This window comes from Siniperca chuatsi, linkage group LG16 (assembly GCF_020085105.1).
Source record: "Siniperca chuatsi isolate FFG_IHB_CAS linkage group LG16, ASM2008510v1, whole genome shotgun sequence".
Taxonomy (NCBI): domain Eukaryota; kingdom Metazoa; phylum Chordata; class Actinopteri; order Centrarchiformes; family Sinipercidae; genus Siniperca; species Siniperca chuatsi.
The window spans coordinates 17,285,613-17,306,291 of NC_058057.1; the positions used below are offsets into that span (position 1 = coordinate 17,285,613).

Consider the following 20,679-nt stretch of genomic DNA (forward strand, 5'->3'; position numbering starts at 1 on the left):
CAAAAGACGTTCGTCTCGTATTAGCAGTATGCACAAATTATAATCTACTACAATACGAAAATGTTAAATATTCACTTTCACTTTTTGTTTAATTTTGTTTTTAAAAAGAATTTTGTGCTCCCAGCCAGACATTCGGATTCGTCCACCATTTTGTTGTCACAGAAAGTATGACGTTTCAAAAAATGAGTGGACACAAAATGGCCACAGACTTACGCTGTGTTCGTCAGCAAGAGTTTCAGTCTCTAGTTGTGGTCCACTGCAAGTTGGTCTTTGAGGCAACATTTCTGCTCCGGGTGCACCATGAAAGACCAATAACTGGCTGCCCCCCTGACACATAGTTCAGTACAGGAGAAAAGACCTCCAGCTTTTACTTCCTCTGTCCATTTGATATTAACCGTACAATCCCCGGTCTCTTCAAGCTTCACATACTGCAGCTCAAGCATCAATGCAGAGAAGGAGTAGAATTTGATCGATATTCATAGATAAACTCAGGGTTCAGGAGGAGTACATGATGCAGAAGTTCATTCATTCAACTCACGCTTCGCTCTGGGTCTCTTTAACCCGTCTAGATGGGCCGACCACTTTAAACACCAATCAGGTCTGTCTGGATTTGCACATTCGTCCACTCGTAAACCTTTTCCCCCTAGCTTTTTATTTTTTACACTGTGAAATATACATCTGAACAATCTTGTGAGTCTCTGGTTGGATTTAAATAGCCTTACATGCTTCAGTCTCTTGGATACAGTGAACCTGATTGGCCGAGAGTGCATGCTGGGCATGCCCAATCACAGGGCATCACCATGGAGCTTACCAGCCAATGGGAGGAGGAAGATGGTCTCTGTGATTTCATTGTCACTAAGGGAGGAGGAAACATACTGCCAGGACAGTTGGCTCTAACATGCTAAGCAATGGACTCTATTATAGTCAGAGTCTATATGTTTGAGATAACCTGTGGAGCCACATCAAGAGTGTTGTCATGGAGAGAAAAGCCTATGGCGGGTCTAAAGATGAAGCTCCTCTCACCAGGAGCTACACAGTCCCATGCACATGAGCTCATAGTACACTCACGTCACTGTTATCAGTTCTGCTCACGTCACAGGAATGAATGGGTTGATTTGTGAGAGCCATCGTCCTGCTTGAAGGTGGTGTGTCTCCTTGGCAACCAGCTCCATCTCAGGCCAGAATCTTAGACTGAGAGAGAGCACTCAGCTCGCAGGACAGGGGCTTCTACTCTCCCTCGATCGCCATTCAGTCCTGGTTTGACCCCTGAAGAGTGGTATCTCTTCTCCTCTCCATCTGTCCTTCTGTGTTCTTCCTTTCCTTAGACCTTGTTTTTCCCTCCCAAAACCCCTTCATCTCTCTGTTTAAACTAGGGATGCAATTGATTTTTATATTATCATCGATTAATTTGCAGATTTTTTCTGAAAAAGCAGCAAATCCTCCCATATGACAAGATGAAACTGGTGAATTTGGGCATTTTTGCCAGAAAATTGACGTATACTGTACAACTGATTGACTATCAAAAGTGTCGCTGATTCATTTTCTATTGATCCATGAATCAATTAGTTGACTAGTTTCAGCAATAGCTTATACTTTACAATTAGTGTGCAAAACACACTCATACATATCTTTCACGTCCAGGTGCTAAGTCCAAAACTGTATTTGTGATTTCTCCCTCCCAAGGACTCACAACACAGTAAATGTTGCCTTTAAAATGTCTATTTTATTACATTAGAAAAAGTACACAGTTTCAAGTCCAAATTGGCTGTACGTCAGGTACAGAGTTATTAAAAATACTACTAATTATACTATGGCTGAAAGCACTGTAAAATTTCCAGTTAGCAGACCTTACACTAAGAATATTTTGGTCAAACTATTTGATATCTGTTTTTATGTCCTAGAAATACAGATTCTATCCCTTGAAAAGTCACTGTTTAGAAATGGTTAAGGTGTTAATTCTGTGCAACCCCAGAGTTCTTCTTATCTCTATCTTTTTAACATGTAGCCTCTTTCTAACTCTTTAGTCAGCTTTTCCAGCAGTGATGTAAGTAACTTCTCGAGTAAAGTTTTTATGAGGAAGCAGGTCGACATTAGGACCATAGACTGTATATAAAGATACAGATAAAGACAAAGATATACAGTCTATGGTTAGAACATGACAAAAATTAGCAGTGAGTCGTTCTTGGGTTTTGCTCTTAGTCAGCAACTTGTTTCTGACAGACATGGTGAGTGTGCACTGACAAAAAATCTAACTCCTAACTTTTCAGCTCTGTTACTTGTACAAGATTACAGATTCAGCTTTTGTACTAAGATGAATTAGGTTCTTCAAGGGAAGTTTGTAAAAAGGAGAGCTGTCTCATACAGGGAGGACAAGGCAGAACAGTGTGTATTCTGCATATTTTGTGGAGATAAAAAGATGCTACAGTAACTTTTCTTACTTGGCAAGCACTTTTTTTACTTGATCAGTGCTGGCTGTCTGTTTTATTATGGAAGGAAAGGCAAAAATAAATATAGGAATCACTTAATCTTATACAGCCAGTACATTTTATCCATGCAATCATTTTCTTTGGCAGTAATTTTCTTTTTTTTTGTAAATGTCAGTCAGTCCACATTCATGTCATGAGACTGAAGCGTCTTTCCACACTGTTCAGTCAGAGGCAGAAGTGGGCAGAAAGCCAGACTCTCCTGCTATCTATGAGGACTAAGAGTTAACTGAAACTGACACAGACATTCAAATAAAGCAGACATGCCGGGCAGACAGTCGTTGTCTTATCACTCATCTCTCTTTGTGTGCATGGAAAATAAAATATCTCACATGCACACACTCATATTACGCATAGATGAGCTTTTTAAGAGCCTCACCCAGGCGTGAAGAAGACACACACACAAACACTTGTACATATAGGGAGGCAGGCATACAGTACAGCAAGACATATCATAAAATAAAAATATAAAGTTATCACTCTATAATGACTTAAAAGTTATCCTTTTACTCTCTATTGCCTGTACAATATTGATTAAACCATAGACTCTTTTCATCTACATGTATCAACTATGGAAGGGACAGTTTTTTGCAGGAAAAATCCTCTTCTTCACTGGGGGTAGGTTTGGCTGAGTGGAAGAAGGCAGATGAAAACGATATTTAGATACTGTAATCTACACTCAAGGTTCTCTATGACAGAATGATGTCTGAGTATTTACACCAAAGGGAAAAACACCAGAGAAACAGCTAAATCATCACCAAAGATGTCCCCTAACTCCAGAAAAATTAGCAGATTATCTCTTAATTATCTGATTTTGAAGGGAAAAAATCTATCTGTAGTACTGCATATCAAACTATTTTACAATTTGTTTTGAATGCCCAAAATGTTTTGGAGCTTAAAGGAATAGTTGACATTTATTTGCCTTCTTTCCAAAAGTTAGATGAGAAGATAGATGCCACTGTCATGTATGTCTGTTAAATATAAGGATACAGCTAGCAGCCAGTTAGCTTAATTTAGCAGACTGGAAACTGGAGGGAAAAGCTAGCATGGGTCTGTCCAAAAATAACGAAATCCACCTACCAGCAGTGTTGTGCATGAACACACTAAAAGAGCGCCATTCATTGAACATGCTCATGTTTTTGGTGAACAGTGAACTGAACTTACCTTCAGACAGAATCAGGCTAGCTGGTTTGCCCTGTTTCCAGTCTTAATGCTAAGTTAAGCTAACCGGCTGCTGGCTGTAGCTTCATATTTATCCTACAGATTGAAGAGTGGTATCAATCTTCTCGTCTAACTCTTGGCAAGAAAGCAAATGAGCATATTTCCTAAAATTTTGAACTATTTCTTTAAGATATGCATTAAAACCATCTTAGTGAGGTGTAAAATTTTATATAGGTCCAGAGAGGAACTGTTTTTTGTTTCCCCCCGAGATTGCCATCACCCTGACAGATCCCAGTGAGGCATATCCGTCTCATTTTGTATGCTAATCAAAATGCAGGCAACTCAGCCCTATCTTGATGGAGCTTATGACTGTTTCTATGAATAGATATGCCGGTGTGGGTGCTGACCTGTTTGTGTGTTTCACTGTGTTCCTCCCCTGCATCGGTCCTCGCAGCACTTTTCACCAAGGCCATCTGACCACACATAAACATCCTCAAACACACATATCTGCACTCTACAGGCCTAATTTTTTTCAGTATTTATCTATTTGTGAAGCATTTACAGATGCTGAAATGCTAATGCAGTGTGTTCGGTGCCGCGCCAGACATTTGCTCCTTCCTCATGTTGTTAGGCCTGAACAAAAAAAAAGATTGAGTTTATAAAGTGAGCATCAAGGTCTGTGCTCAGCGCTCTCACAATAGGCTTTTCTCAACAAGTGCACACGGGGAGTGGTGAAGGCCATCGGTGCCTGCCTCGCTCTTTTACACAGTCTGTTCTTTTTCAGGCTTTGGTGTGTTTATCAGGGTCACACTTTTCTAAGTGCATTTGTGTGTCTTTTTGCATATGTATGACAATAACTAACCCTTTGCTTTTTCTTGAATGTCTATTGCTCATTTATGTTGCACAACCAATGGTGCAATCACACGCTTTTATTAGGAGCAAAGAAAATAAGAAATGGTGTGTTAGCTTTCATAATCCCATGGCCATTCATTGTACTGTAGGAATTTTTTTTTCTGATCTGCTGTTTTCATGTTTGTCAAGCATTAACTTCTTAATAATGTAAGAAATGCCCATTTGAGTTTGAGTATGTGAAACTGAGATTAACTTTAAAACTGCTAAAAACGTATTTTTTCTTTCCCTAATGTTCTGTTTTGGGTCCTGGAGAACCCAAGCCCTCTTTATCACCTTGATTCTTCATGACCAGTGTTGGAAATTAACTTTTTGTCCACCTGCCACTGTGGCTGGTGGATTACAAAATCTACCATCCACTCAATTTTTTTACAAGCCACTTTCATAACCGGTGTTCTGTCGATATGTGCTACCTATTGAGATGTGCTGCTTAGTGGTTCTGTGCATGTGCATGACCCATAATCTTGAATAGAAATATTAAAATATAGTATTTCAACATGCTCCCCATATTCTTACAGTATACATGGAGTGAGTAGTGGTGTAATATAAAATTATTCTGTAGTGGGAGCATTATTTGATATTGGTCTATTGAAATACGCTACCCCTGAAATCTTAAATAAAGACGTCGAAATGACTTGCAATTTCTATCACAAGTCCAGCTCAATGTGCTCTACAAAAAAGCCTCTTGGACCACTAAAGTCTAGATTTTCAGCCATTTTGAATTTTTTGAAAAACACATTTTTGACATCTCCTCCTAAACGTAGGTCCAATTGCTACCAAATTTTCGGTGGATCATCATTGGACGAAGCTCATCAAAATTTGTATAAAGCTTGTTGATATCTTATTTAGTTTTTAAGATATTGACCAATGAACATCAAAAGGGGCGTGACTCAGCACATAAATAGACCAAAGTCAACAAAGTTGGGCCAATCATTACAAAGCTTACAGGATATGACCAAATCAGAACCTGAATTACAATTGACCGCTAGGGGGCGCTACAAGGGCAAAAAAATGTGCGTGGTACAACACAAATTTCGAACTTCATCACTTAATTACATAATTAGTTTTAATAAGGACAAAATGAGATTTAGAGTATATAGAGATTTAGATAAATACATTTAAAGGAAAACATTGGTTGATTTTGCAGTTAGTATTATTTTTATACATACAGCAGTGGGGTCTATGGGACCCTAAACTATGAGGAAGTAAAGCAATTTCAACAAAACACAAGGGTCAAACAAAACTGGATTTGCTAATTTAGTTTGAAGCTGTAGTTTTTCTCTTGAAAGACTTAAGCAAGAACTGGATTTGCTACCCAGTTGCCTTTGATTCACCTGCATTACTATCGATCTTCATACACTTGCCATTTGTTTGTCCTTTAGACATCTTTCCAAAACACTCTTGCTTCTTTTTAAAGAAAAAACAACAAAAAAGTACTGCAATTCGGAAACTATGCATTTTAGGAGCAACATACACTTACAGTAGATGAACAAGAAAAGCAACTGTTATGGTTACACAATGTTCTAGAAATTGGCCTGTGAGGTGCACCGTGCATGCTTGGTCGCTGTTGCTGTGGAATGTAGTGGAAAAATATTAGGTACATAGGTGCATACAAGCCTTAGGGCAACAAATGCCAATATAGAGTTGTCTGTACTGCCACAGGAGTGTGTCCCATCTTTTCTCTGCTTATCACATGGGAAACATCCTTTTTGGCCCCTGCTGTATTTGCAGATACACACATATAGGCCGAGCCAAGTGGAACACAAAACAGGAAAAAAAAATTCAGGACACAGTTGCTCATACTGAGCATTCCCATCTAAACCACATGTGTTGAGTCCAAACCACATTTTTGTTACCCAAAACTAAACATGCAGTAAACACTGTCAACAAATTCTAAAATGGTAAGCACATTACATATCTAACAGACACAAAACGAGACTGAACCCACATGCACCAGGATGACCTCCTGTGTGTCTATAGCAGGACATTCTGCAGAGCATTTTATGGAGCTCTGTAGTAACCTGCACTATATTAACTGCCACGCACTCTATATCACCATCATCGGTGAGGTCTTCTTGTCCTGCCGTCACCCCTCCCCCAGACCTGATGTCCTTTGTTCCAATGTGAGGATCATTCATCCCTCTTGGGTGATATCTGCCAGTGAATGACCACACTGTCATAGCTGGCCTTCTTCTAGCATTACAATGAAACCCTCTGTGTCTTCCTGCTGTATTTCTCTCTTTCCTAAATCCTGTCATAATCTCCCAGTGAGTAATGGTGATTTCTGTGTCTGGATTCGCTTGGATCTTGCACGCACAAACAAACAGAAACACAATCTTAGAATCAAACATTTAATCAGTTAACAATCTGTTAAGATCTCATGATGAAAAACAACTTCAGCAGCATTTATTCATAAGTACAAATACAAACAACAAAGCACTAAGGTGGTACTGATGATTATGTGTGCATTGACAGGTTTGCATATTTGTCTTAATAAACAAAGTCACAGGGCAAAGCCACATGTTTTACTGTAAATGGACTCATACACACATGCACACACAAACATATAAACACGCAGATGTACATGTCAAAGCCAGAACACACACTCATAAACACATATGTAACACAGATGAGAAAGAGGCCTTTAAGAGAAGGGTGGGGAAATAATTCACTCTCACACAAGCATAAACACACAAACACATGTGCATGCTGTCACACATATGATGAGGACAAAGACACATAGGGATTTGAGATAGAAATTAAAAGAGACTAAAGATGCAAATCAAAGTAATCAGAGATCATTTTCCCACATTTGACCAGACTGATTAGAGCCAGGCAATGTCTGGTCTGTAAAGTGGTGTGTTAGCACTAGCCATGTTGGTGCAGGTTCCTACTCATGTAGGAGTATTGCTTCTTGGACCAAATATATTAATGATAAATAAGAATCTTCAGTGTTAAATTTATGTCTGATTGGATGCTGACATCAGCTCTCTATTGGCTCATTCTTTATGGTAGATTCCTCCTCCTCCAGCCAACACACCATCACCACTATTGCTTAACGCGTGGAGAAAACGGGGCGGACGAAGGGAGGGAAGGAAAGATGGAGAAAGGGAGTAATGAAGCTATGTATGTGCTTTCCCTGGTGGTTTTAATGGTGAGCGCAGGCCATAATTCACTCCAACACACACACACAGATGCCCAAAGCAATACTTTTGACTTTCTCTTTGTGTCTTTGTGTGTGTCCTACCCTCCATTTAGGCCAGTGCAGAGAAGATGGATGTGTGGAACACAGTGACCTTGACATTCTGGGTGTGTGTGTGTGTGTGTGTGTGTGTGTGTGTGTGTGTGTGTGTGTGTGTGTGTGTGTGTGTAGGATGGGGGTGGGTGACGGTCCACACTGACTGTGCACCAATGCACCCATCTATGGATCATTATAATGGAATACCAGTACATCAATTTTCAAAATAAATCAACAATAACAGCAAAACATGAATACTGAATACAGTAACATGCCTGCCACTGCAATTTAAAATAGTTTATTACTAAGACTTATTTGAACTGATATTTAGAGTATTATTGTAAAAAATATCTACCATTTGGTAAATTAGGAGATTTATATAACTATTTTTCAAAGTAAATTGTCATAACAACCTTTGAGGTTGATCTTAAATACAGAGTGAAATTGTAAAATTGTATTCTCTAATTTTCTTTAGTTCAGTTTAACATGCTTTATTGTCCCCACACACACACACAAGTTAACGCCTTTATATTTGTGCATAGCCGAATTAACCTGGTGAATTTGTTGTTGGGCACCTGTTGTGGCCAAGTTCCCATCATGTACAGTGCACGCAGTACATAGAGGGCAGATTCATTATATTTTGACCCAGAGACCAGCCAGTGCTCCTAACTACCTGGTTCTAGGTTTTCTGTTTGCCAATTACTTTGTGGTAATTTCAAAATAATTAAGATTTCAACACAAGGACCTTCTACAAGCCGGAAGATTACATGATAATGTAAGAAACAGTTGCTATCCTATTTCACTGGTGGTCTGTGGGCCCCAAGGCAGTTGGCCGCTTAGCTCGATTGGTAATCTAGCTTTATGTGTAGGTTGAAATTATTTGAAAGATGGCATAATCCCGTAACAATTTTACACATAGGGGCTTTGAGGACAGCATTGCCAAAACATCAAGATAACAACCACTCCTTGTGTCATGTGTCTACTATATGAATCTGTGCCCAGCACCTGACGAAGTTTAACACTTATCAACACAGCTCTGCCTCTGTCTATGTCTAAATATACTGTATATATTCTTCTCTCTGTCTAAGTTGCAGAAAGTCATGAAGCTCATGAGGACGTTCATAAGGAGGACAACAGCACTGGCATTGCAGTCGATGGAGGCTAACCAATGAGGAAGAGGAAATGTGTTAAATGTCTGCCACAGGGTTAGTTATTAATCATGAGTAATGAACACGTACTCTGCAACATAACACATTTCCATGTAGGTCAGTGGTGGATGATGCAAGACATGTTCACACACCAATACTGTATTACACACAGACACTTCTCACTCTGTCTTCATCTCTTCACACTTTAATTCAGCTGTTCCATGAAGGGACTTTTCATGAAGAATCCTCCACCATAAAAAGTGTATTGCAGTCACATGCAGCCACATGCTACAGTGGGAGGTAATGCTCTCAACCCAGAGGGTGGTGGGGGATGGGAACATGATGGGGGGTTAGTGGGCTTATATAGCAACAGGAATGAGAGCAAGCTGATCATGATGCCCCCTCACATGGGGAAATAACACGGCCTAGGCGTGTTCGTGTGTGAGGGAGCAATGAACTCTATATCTACTGGTTTGATGTAAAGGAGGATGAGATGATGGTTGGACAGGCAGCTTTTTTGTTTCCTGCATGATTATTCCACCTCATCTCCCTCCCTGCATCCTGCCCAGCATCATTCTCTCTCTTTCTCTGTGTGGGGCTGTTATTGAGGAAAAGTGGGGCTGACAGTGGCTGAAATAAGAGATAAAACATACTGAGAATTATATAGGAAAGAGGTGTGAGAATGAATGAAGGGAAGGTGAGAAAAAAGAGCAGGAGGGGGAGCAAAAGCTGAGGAAATGGCTGTGAGGGAAAAGAGATTTTAACTAGATTCTGTTGTGTCATAGTCATGCTTTCATTTTGCATTTGGTTATATTATTGAATAAATCAACAGATGCAATTAAACAAAATAGGTTTATCATGTATAACTCAGATTACACTGCTCAAACCTCTCACAAGTCCAAAACAAATCAGTGTGACAAATGAAAAGCATCAATCAAAACAATGATTTCCCCTCTTCTGACAGTTCACTCCTGCACTGCTGATGCGTGAGGTTATCCAGTTCAATCCCATCAATGGTCAAGCACCCATCGATTGAGATGGAAAGAACAAAATCATTTCGAATCCATGGCGATGCTTCACCAAGGTGGATAACAAGAAAGAGCGGCAACATCCATCAGCCGCTACTGTTTTTCTTTTTTCCTAAACATCTAATCCTCTTTTCCTCATCCACATCCTCCAAGTTTTGTTCACACTTCTTTTCTCTTCACATTTTTCCTCAAAACATATGTGCGGAGTGAAAGAGAATCCATGTGTGATTCTTTCCCCCTTCACCTTCATATGTCAGGGTCTTTCATGTAGGAGAGAGTGGAAGACTACAGAAAGATCAGCGAGTGATTCAACAAAACCAGATAAAGGAAAGATATGAGGAGAGGAGTGTATTTTATTGCAATAGAGTAATCATCCACTTATACAGGCTTGAATTTTTTTTTCTGTATTTGATGTTACATTCTATAATAAGACATGAAAAAACACCTACACCTAAAATATTGCTTTCTTCATGAAACTAATTTAAGAAAGTAAAACTCACTTTGGAAAGACATTTCAGTCATTCTGAGACATTCACCTGCTGCAGAGAGAAAAAACTCTTACGTTAATAATCTCAAAGCACTCTACTAGTATTCAATTTGCAACTTGTGGCTGTTTCAGGAATAATCATTTTAAATAATTGTCATCAGCCAGTTTCAAGTTCTACTTGGAGCGTATCAACAAAGGAATGACCCTGTTCAGTAGCTGCTAGTAATGCTGCAGTATATTACTGTCGTTAATCCTTATCCCTCTTGATTTTGTATGTATGTTAATTCTCTGTTTACCATGGAACAGTTAAAATAGGAGAACAGATGATGTTTGATATTTGATCTTTTGACAAATTATTTTATGGCTGCTTAAACACAAGGGTGCATTACTGTTTTCAGTTTTAAATGATAATTTATTTCTTTTATCTCAAAGACCAAAATAAAGATAAATTCGAATTACCTCATTTTCTCCTGGGGTTAGTTTTTTTAGTATCTCATCATTTCTTTTCTGAAATGTGATGCTGTAGAGTACAATATGTTTTTAAATGAATGTATTTGCTTTAACTCTCCTCCCACTAGAGCTGAGGTTTTTGAAAGACAAATGCAAAAGTCTTTAAGATTTTGAGCATAAAAGTTCATACTTTATCTTGGAAATAGTGGTTTGATCCAAAAAAACAACGGCTCAAAGTCCACTTACAAGCTTTTTTAAGAGCTTTTAGCCACATCTTCCATCAGCGGATGGAGTTTGCTCAGTTGTCACGAAGATGGTTCAGCTACCAACATCGCAACCTCTGTCTTTGTTCAAGTCAGACATGTGGTTGTTGTGTTAAAAATATTTTTTATTGAAGCTCTGTTATGTAATGTTCAGAAAGTTAGTTCACTTGAATATTTTTGATGTTCTATAACTTAAAACCACAACAACAGAACACAAACCCACAAGAACATATAATTAACATAGAGACGCTTATACAAACCAGACAAACAATTAAAACAAATAAAAGCTAGAAAAGCAATGAATTGTCCTCAAATCATCAGATAAATGCAAATGTAAGAGAATCGTCGCACATACCAAAATGATGCTTCTGTCCTCATAAGAGCTACCTGTTCTTTCTGATGTTGTATTGTATGGGTTTTGTTTTTTGTTCTTTGGAGCAACTGAAGGGTTTTGATGACACAGGGCAGACATAAGAGACAAGGCTCAGATGTTCCTTTGCACTACTTCATATATTTGACTACAGCACTTCTAATACTGCAGGTATTATCATTTTGAAACATGCAAGTTTCAACACCCTGCCACATCTGACTCTTTCTCTCTTTCTACTAATGCAACCATTTCTTCTCACTTCCCCTCCTGTCTCTATTTCTGTCATTTCATTGCACCTCACCTCTGCCTATCACTTTTCACACCGATACTGTGCATCACATTGTCACATGTTCGTACTTGTGATGTGCCCATATGGATCCACACACTGTAAATCAGAAGAGAAGGAATTAAAAGGCTTGTGATTATGTAGGCACAAATTCTTCTCACAGTACAGCAAGCAGTATGTGTGAATCCACGACGATGATGATTGTTTTTTTGTCTGTTGGTACATGTTCATTGTGTGTGTGAATATGTAATTACAAAAGGTCTGTGCAGTGTGATCTGTTGTCCCACCACAGGCTGTGATTCTGAGCTATAATCTGCCTTGATGACGCTGATCACAGCCTGTGAATGGAGGTGCTGCGGGACAATGCTCAACCGCTCTGTGCCGGTGTGCCATTACAAAGATGACATCATTCCACTGCAGCACTTAGCGCGCACACACACACACACACACACACACACACACACACACACACACACACACACACACAAACACCCACGCAAGTATCATTTACGACTGCTCAGTTTTCAGGTCTCCCCCCTTGTCTTGGATTTGTCCTCGTGTGGCCAGCAATTAGCATGTGTGTTTGTGCATGTTTGTGTGTATGTGTGCGGAGCAGGAGCTCAGATAAAGTATGGAGATCAAGCGAGAGGCGAGCTATCGAGATTAAGTGAAGTCTACCACATCCATCAACAGGGCAGTGTCAGTGCTGGGGCGATGAGAAGCCCACTAATGGCCATATCTCAACAGATCCATCACATCTCCATCTTGTTTACACTTTGAACCCCACACCACATATTGATGACTCACTTCTCATTAGCCAGTCAGTGCATTTGTGCATGGCATTGTCTCCATTTATGTATGTGGAGAGAAAAGATGGGATTAACAAGCAATAGATAGATAGATAGATAGATAGATAGATAGATAGATAGATAGATAGATAGTGGAACTACATACTAAATACAAGAGTACTGAAGGGCGTGAAGGCCATGGAATGAGTGCAGACACACACATCCTGCATGTCACTTTACACATTACTCTGTATTAAACTGTTTTATCTTTATGTCAGGGCCAACTTGTCGCCCAACCTGTCATTATGACTAATAGTGCTGGAGGCCAGAAGCCACAGTGACTCCTCACTCTCCAGTCTGGCCAGGCAGTAGTCTGTCACTTTATAAATGCTTAAGCCTTTTGTGATGGTTCAAACTAAGTATGTTGGATGCGCTGTCTGACCACATCAAACTGCCAGGTTGGTCAGTCAGCCAGGTTGGCCTATTGTAAATGGCTAAACTCAAAGGTGGGGCAAGAAACTGTCCATCAGTGAGCGGACTGGGATTAGAAAACAGAATTTAGTCATATGTCAATGAAGTTTGAGAGACTATTAGAGGTGGAAATAATATCATGATGATTAATGTGGCGGTATAGTACAATATTTGAGAGTTTAAATCCAATAACAAGATATCAGCCGATACTCACACATTTTTGGTGAGGATCCCTTAAATTTGGTTATTAAAGAATTGTAACCAAAATTACCTTTTTGGCATTTCTGTACTGCAATTGTTACTTATCGGCAAACAATTACGGCAATATTGATATCTGAAGTAAGATACGTGCTATTTGTATAGTATGTATACTGTATACTGCGACTTCTTCGCCTGTCAGGTGATAGCATGTCTTCTTCTTCGTCTTGTAGCTGTCACATTGGTTGAAACTATGACTCACAAACCTGGCTTTAACATTATACAATAACTTACTTGGTGAACCATAGCTAAGAACACTGTGGCCTGATTCCAGACCTCTGACTCACTGCCTACATCTCAGATTTGTTCAGCGAGTCAAAAAGGCCTGGTGTTGTGCCCATTGATGGCCGTTTCCCCAGGTTAGAGAAAAACTAACCAATCAGAGTTTAGCAGGCAGGATTAATAATGGGGATGTCATCTTCTTAAATGGCTAAATTTATGAAAAATAGTGACAGAAAAATGGCAACAAGCGTGGATGAGATTGAAGCAGCTGTACACGGTGTTGTAAGTTGACTTACACAAATGACAACTCTTAAATCAACTTATTTAATTTTAAAGGTGGACTTAAAGGGCCACACCACTCCCTTTTAGGTAGATATACATCCCAATCTGACACTGAGAGTATTTTAACCACATTTTGCTTTAAAACCACACCTGTGTGACGCCCCAGTAGCTCACCTGGTAGAGCGCACACCCCATGTACAAGGCTGAGTTCTTTGCAGCATGTCATCCCCCCTTCTCTCACCCACAATTCCTGTCTCTCTTCAGCTGTCGCTGTCAAATACAGGCAAAAAGCCCATAAAATAATCTTTAAAAGCACCACCTGAGAGACTATCAAGAAACTCTCATCCCAATCTGCAGACTCACAGGTAAATGCAAGCCCACATGAAAACACCCAACATGTTGTTGTCATGTGAAAATTGGTATTAGTTCCTGATATGAGGAAATTGGTGATATATGATGTAAACCACAAATACATACACATACGCTCAGTCACTTGTTCACATGATGAACACTGCTCAGTTGAATCAATCATGAGGTGATTTCTGGTGACACAGTGAGCTTTGAGTACATAGGTTAATTGCTTCCTGTATTAAAACAGATGACATTTACAAAATATGAGCCCACTGACATGGAACAAGGCAGAGGTGAATAAAACACCAAAATGTGGGTGAAGACGGCGGGCAAACAAATAGACACAGACAATTAGTTATAACATGACATGAAACCAGCAAGCAGAAACAAGAAACAGATAACAGATTAGTGCTTATTTTGCTCTGTATAAAATGACATGAGCATATAGCATTGGAATGCTCTAACTGTGCAAAATGAAAATTCAAAGTGAAAATTTGAAAGCTACATTTAGTTTTCTGTCCATTTAAAGCTAAAAATAATGCCCTACTCATAATTTGTCTCAGAATCACTGGATCCTAAATCTGGCTGTAGCTGCTCTAAAATAAGTTGAGAAAACACACACAAAAAAACCCAGACCAGTTTAGAAGAGTTTCCAGCTAACCAATAACCTCAGTGACCTCGTGCAGACTGGTGTGACTGCAGACAGGCCAGACATGCAGTCAGTCAGGTGACCAGCTGGGAACTGCTATTGAAATGTGGGTTTGGTATTTGTAGTTGTGGTGAGCCTGCTCTCTCAGTCATAAAGCATGTCTGAGTATTTTGGAGTTTGCAGTCAACCCTGAGCTTGGCAATGGCTGTTTGGAAGAGCACAGTGGATTTTCTCCATTTCTTTTATCCCTTCTAAAATGTCTCCTCGTCATGAAAGAGGGCTTGAAGATACCAAGCAAACAGAAAGGACTTTCTGTTTGTTTGAGGTTCTTTTGTATATTTGAGTACAAATGAAAGGGCCACATTGGTAGACCTAAAGTACCTGATGCATGTCATGGGTTTGGCAATAGTGACAAACAGTGTGGTTATGAATGTACCATGCTGTATATGACAACGCAGCTTGGGTTTCACAAATCATTCAGACTGATTTTTACAGTGACAAAGACCGAAGGCAACATGGTAAAAAGTCAGGCATCTCTGGAGTGCTGTAAATATACACTTTGAAGCAGGTCTGTAATTGTATGTTCATAATATGGAGCATACTATAAATGTGGGTGGTGGCAGAGGCTCTAATTAAACTGATCTTTTTAATAAGCAAATGTATTTTTGCTACTTTGGTGTTAATGTTTATAATGTTGTGTAAACTTAATGTGGTCACATAAAATAACTTTGTAAACAGTAGTGAGTAATAATGATTAGCAAGCAAGTCTTGATTAGCAGTGCTTTTGCCAGGATTTTAGAAACATTGAAGTCATGATTCCAAATTGCCTAACCAAGTTCTTCCCGTGCAACCCCAGAAATGTCCAGACTTTGAATGCACAAAAAACCCTGTAAATTTTAATGTTTTTCATGCTATATCTTTATTTAACACATTTTATCTTCCTACATGATGATCTAAATTGTAAATTTCAAAGATTTATCTATACTGTCAGGAATATAATTCTGGTGGAGAAATACTGACCTAATGTTTCATACTTGCTTTTGTGATATAGTGACAGCTTTGGGGTGCGTTTAAGTCCTCACATGATGATCATCACTTAAGTAATTGATTGGAATTAATTGAATGAGAAGCCCAGCTTTCATTTTCAACACTGTTGAGATCAATACATTTTCTGTAAGAAGATAAAAAAGATATTAAAGTTCCCATAAATGCTGTAGTCTGAAGATTCCTTGAAAGCTTCACAGAGAATCTTTCAGGTTTATGGACAAGTCTCCTGTCAACTAACCCTTAAGGCAAACTTATCCACGCACAGAAACACACGCACACTTAAATTTACAGGATGATCTGGAATAATCTTTTTATGATAACAGGTTTGACCTCTGTCAGAGGGGGAAAGTGGTCTATTGGCTATTGGTTCAAAACAGGGGGGAGGCAAGAAGGGGAATAAGAAGCGTAATAGCAAGTGACCACCATCTCTGACTGTTCCACCTCTCCCTTTCCCTTTATGTTTCACAACAATCAAGGAAAAGTACCCCGCCCAGTGGTATCAGAGGGTTGCTGTATGTCTACTCTTATTTGATGCAGCCTTACACATAACAAACATTGTGCAAGAGGACTTCCAGGAACTTGAGAAGAACATGGAGTTGTTTTGCTGTTCCCTCCAGACTGACATGAGAAAGAGATTTATCTTCTGGAGGGAGTGTGAGGTTAAATTTTTTCATGCACAAGCACTCAGACACACACTGTTTTGGAAAATAGTTGGCAAGTTAACTTGTGAATTAACATCACATTTAAGGCGGGCGAGAGCTGTAACATTTTCCTTGCTGGGCTGAAAATTCCTCTCATGGCAATATGAGCTGTTAACAGCGGCCCTGTGCTTCCACAGCACTCGTGAAATTAATTAAATTTTCATATTTTTACAGTAATAAAATGAGTTAAGACTAGGACACGGAAAGGGTGTGGAGCCTCATCAAGCTTTATTTACATGCGCACCATTTCTTATACAAACTAGATTACAATTCAAATTGGAATACACAGGAAAAATACCCACTAACATCAAGTCGAGAAGAAGCAAGATTAATAAAGGGCAAAGTTCAAAGGGCAAAGGTCAGAGGCCATATGGAGGGGAGCTGGCCTGGGCCTCGAAACAAGGATGGAAAAGGTTTGAGAGAAGATAATGAAAAGGAAACGTCCAAGAGGTGATTAAGGTATCTAGTGGTATGTCTCTTCTATTTTTTTTTTTTTTTTTGCTTTTCTTAGCTTTGCATGTGTTGTGCTGCAGGTGTGTGTGTTGGGCACAAGAAGACATAATCTTTGCCTGAATGAAGCAGTAGCACTGAGTGGTTGTGTGGAAGGCCTGCTCCACTATGACTAAGTGTAAACTATCTCCCCGAATAGCCAAAACATTTTAGTAAGGAACACCTTCCTGCGATTGAGATTTGCAAGGATCAAATCTCAAAGGATCAATAACCTCTCTTTAAATGGAAAGGAGTACAGGGTTCCCTGGATTCACCGTGTCAGTCTTCTTCACAGGCGGAGTGAAGCGCTCTTAATATTTAGAACAGTCAGTGTAGATACATTTAAATGATTAGCAGTTCAGGTGATGGCTCAGGATTCCCCCTGCCAAAAGACATGTGATAATGCTCTGGAAATTTTAGATGTGACAAGGTGTAGGAAATTCCAGCTTGTTGTCAGATGACGCTTTAACCACGTCAAAGTTATTACCAAACGCTCACCGAGAGCACCGGGACATGAACCTACTGAACTCCACGTGGAATAAAACAAGTGTGAAGCTGAGGAACGTCCGTTAAAGAGGCTTTCCCTGTGTCTAAGTCGATGTACACACACTTGTAATAATGAAACCCATAATATGGGAGGATGGTGCAAGTGCTGCACTGTAAGCCCTGATTTTAAAAATAGAAAGTGTGTGTTTAAGTGCTAAAGACACAGGGTTCCTCTCTGTATTACAATTTCTGTCGCAGGACGGCACCATTGGAAGGATCGGGTGGGGGGGGGTACAGCTAGGTCATGCACTAAACCTCAGATAGCACAGTAGGTCATTTCAGCCAACCATGCACACACACTCCTCTGCCTTGGCCTCAAAGTGATATACACACACATCTGTACACTATTATACACAGCGGGGCTTACACTTTCATACACTACCCCAGACAAAGAAGGGATACCAGAATCTCCAGATGCTACAACAATGGTGCTTTCCACCATTTTCAAAATCTGGTTCAATAATTAAATCACTGGTAACAGTGTTCCCTCCTACCCAGCGTGTAACGTTGTTCATTATTTCTTCAACTTTACCTTCAGAGGTATCACAAAATCCAAGGGTCAAGTACTTGACTATACATGAGTATATAAGGACATACAGCGAGTATATATGCATTTCACACAATTCATAATGCATAAATACATACATGCATACAGTCGGCTGTGCTGTATGCACCATGAGGGATAGTGAGGGATTACGCATCCTTGTGAGATTAATTCAACAGAAATAAACTCCACAGATAAACACATACACACACACACAAACATTAACATGTACTCAGGAGATACAGGAAGTCACCTGCAGGAGCACCAGGCGTGTCCATGAGGGGATGTGTGTATGTGTGTCACGAGTCCGACAAAGTGGGGAAAAAAAGCTATGACAGCGAAACCAAAAATAATAGACCACATGAAGTCTTAATCCTGACGTTTATCTTCCTTCCTCTTCTTCATCTTGACGGCCAAACATTCACAGGTTACAAGTTCACAAACACAAAGCATTACTGTTTTTATCAAGAAATGTTAAAATACCATTAGAATGTGACTTGATGTTACTTTAACGGGAAGCCTCCCTTTCCCCCCCTGAGTGATTCTATATATGCATAAGAAGCCCCACAAACTCATGACAAGATAACAGCAGAGCTTAACACAGATCCCTGGTATTATTTTTTCTATCTATGTGGGTGTACTATATGTGTGTGCATGTGTGTGTGCTGTGATTTGGCTGCCAGCATATCCTACTGTTTGTTTCAAGTAATTTGGCAATATACACAGATAGCTTATAGTTTTACTCGAGAAACAAATGGCTTCTAGAGGAATGAGCCTAAAACCCTGCTCCCCCCCGCCGTCTACAGGTTCAACCTCACCGTGCTACAAGTGGCTGCAGCTTTGGGCTTCTGCAGGTCGTGGGTAAAAACAGAAACAAAACGAACACACAAAATGCACGGCTTGCTGTCAGGGCAGGATTCAACACTGTTTACATAGCACCTGTTATGGTGTGGAAATGTTCACAACTCTAGGACACAGGTATTCATTTTGGCTACATCATATGCAGTTTTTAACAACCTCAACAGAACTCACCAGAAGTTAAGAAATCTACGAAAAGACAGACAAGATCTTTCCCCTCCTTCTTGAACTTTCCACTGCCCTGCACTGTACAAATATCCATGACAGAGATTTTCTTCCTCTAGTAATTTCTCTTTTCTTTTTTTTACAGTTAGATATACACAAAAGATAACAAAGATTTTTGTAATATTCAGCTAATTGTAATATGGTCACCCTCAGTGTGAGAAATCGTAATGTCAAAGTGTAGGTTTTTGTCTGTTTGTGTGTTTGCATGTACTGTATTCGTGGCCACTCAGCGAGTAAGATACGCCATTTCCATCTTTTCATTTCATCAATACACCAATCTTTTTGTACAGACATGTATGATGCAGAAACAATTATGATAAAACAGAAAATCCAAAAAGCAAACACTGAACATTTAAAATCACAAAGTGAGAACAGAGGGAATTTTTTTTCAACATAACACATCCCAGGAAACCACTGAATCAGATTTACACCACATTACTTCTTGATTTTTTCACTTTACACTTTAGTCTTTTTTTGTCGTCAACGGGAACAACTGCACCGTGTACTACTTCAATCTTTGCTTGATATTTAGTCCTTGAATTCCACCTGAAACCCCATCAAGCAGTGTTTCTTTGATAACAACCAACTGGGTGTCAAAGGAAAATTGCATAATTCTAAGATTTGTGAGTTTGACATAGCTTTCTTTTTGCTGTTGTTGTTGTCGTTTCACAGGAGGCTTTAAGGGCTGATGTGCAGCATCTCTAGAGTCTGTTGGATCGTTCATGGTTCACCAGTGTGGGAGCGAAGGTAAAGCTCTCGAGAGGAAGTCTTCTGTAAACACAGGGTTTGTATTTGTGCTGATGGCAGGTTTGGCAAAAAGGATGTTGTGTGTCTGATCTTCTCTTGCACTACACAGTTCAGACCTGGAGAGATAAAGGACGACATGATTATGTCTGAGTATTCGTATGGTACTTAAAAGCAAGAAAAAATCTTTTGTGTTCTAAAGTCAGACATTTCTACTTGGGGCGATCTGATCAGATTGGGTATTGGCCAAATGTCACAAATCCACTGTAAAGATGATTTATTGTTCCGCTCTGTTCATTTGCAGCAGTAAGCTAATGTACTTAAAGTACCACTGGTCCTTCCTGCATGTGCTTCACAATAAATGCACTTTAATGTGAAGGCAGTGGTAGGCCTTAACTGTGAAACGGGAAGTTTTGACAGTAACTTTTGTGGTTAGCTGACGTTTTCAAAGATTTACTCCATAGACAGAACTCATTATTTATCGTTTTGAAACTTGCATGGCTGTAATATATTCTATTATATGTTTAACAAATCTTGATGAATGAGAATGTCGCAGGAAATGAGGACTGATGTTGAAGACAAACTTAGCAACTGGAGAAGCTACATTGTTTAGCAGGTCGGTTTTGGTTTGGGAAAAACGACAAAGTAATGCACATTCTAAGGGCTTTAGTGAAGAGATGC

At 39.6% G+C, this 20,679-nt stretch overlaps 1 protein-coding gene across 1 annotated transcript in view; it reads right to left on the bottom strand.

Annotated features, from left to right (window-relative positions):
* Window positions 1–16,801: 16,801 nt before the first annotated feature.
* foxo3b (forkhead box O3b) overlaps window positions 16,802–20,679 on the bottom strand; it is a 49,034-nt gene continuing 45,156 nt past the window's right edge. Inside the window, exon 4 of the mRNA XM_044168483.1 lies at window positions 16,802–20,117. The gene's annotated coding sequence lies outside the window, so the exon portion shown is untranslated. The remainder of the gene's footprint in view (window positions 20,118–20,679) is intronic.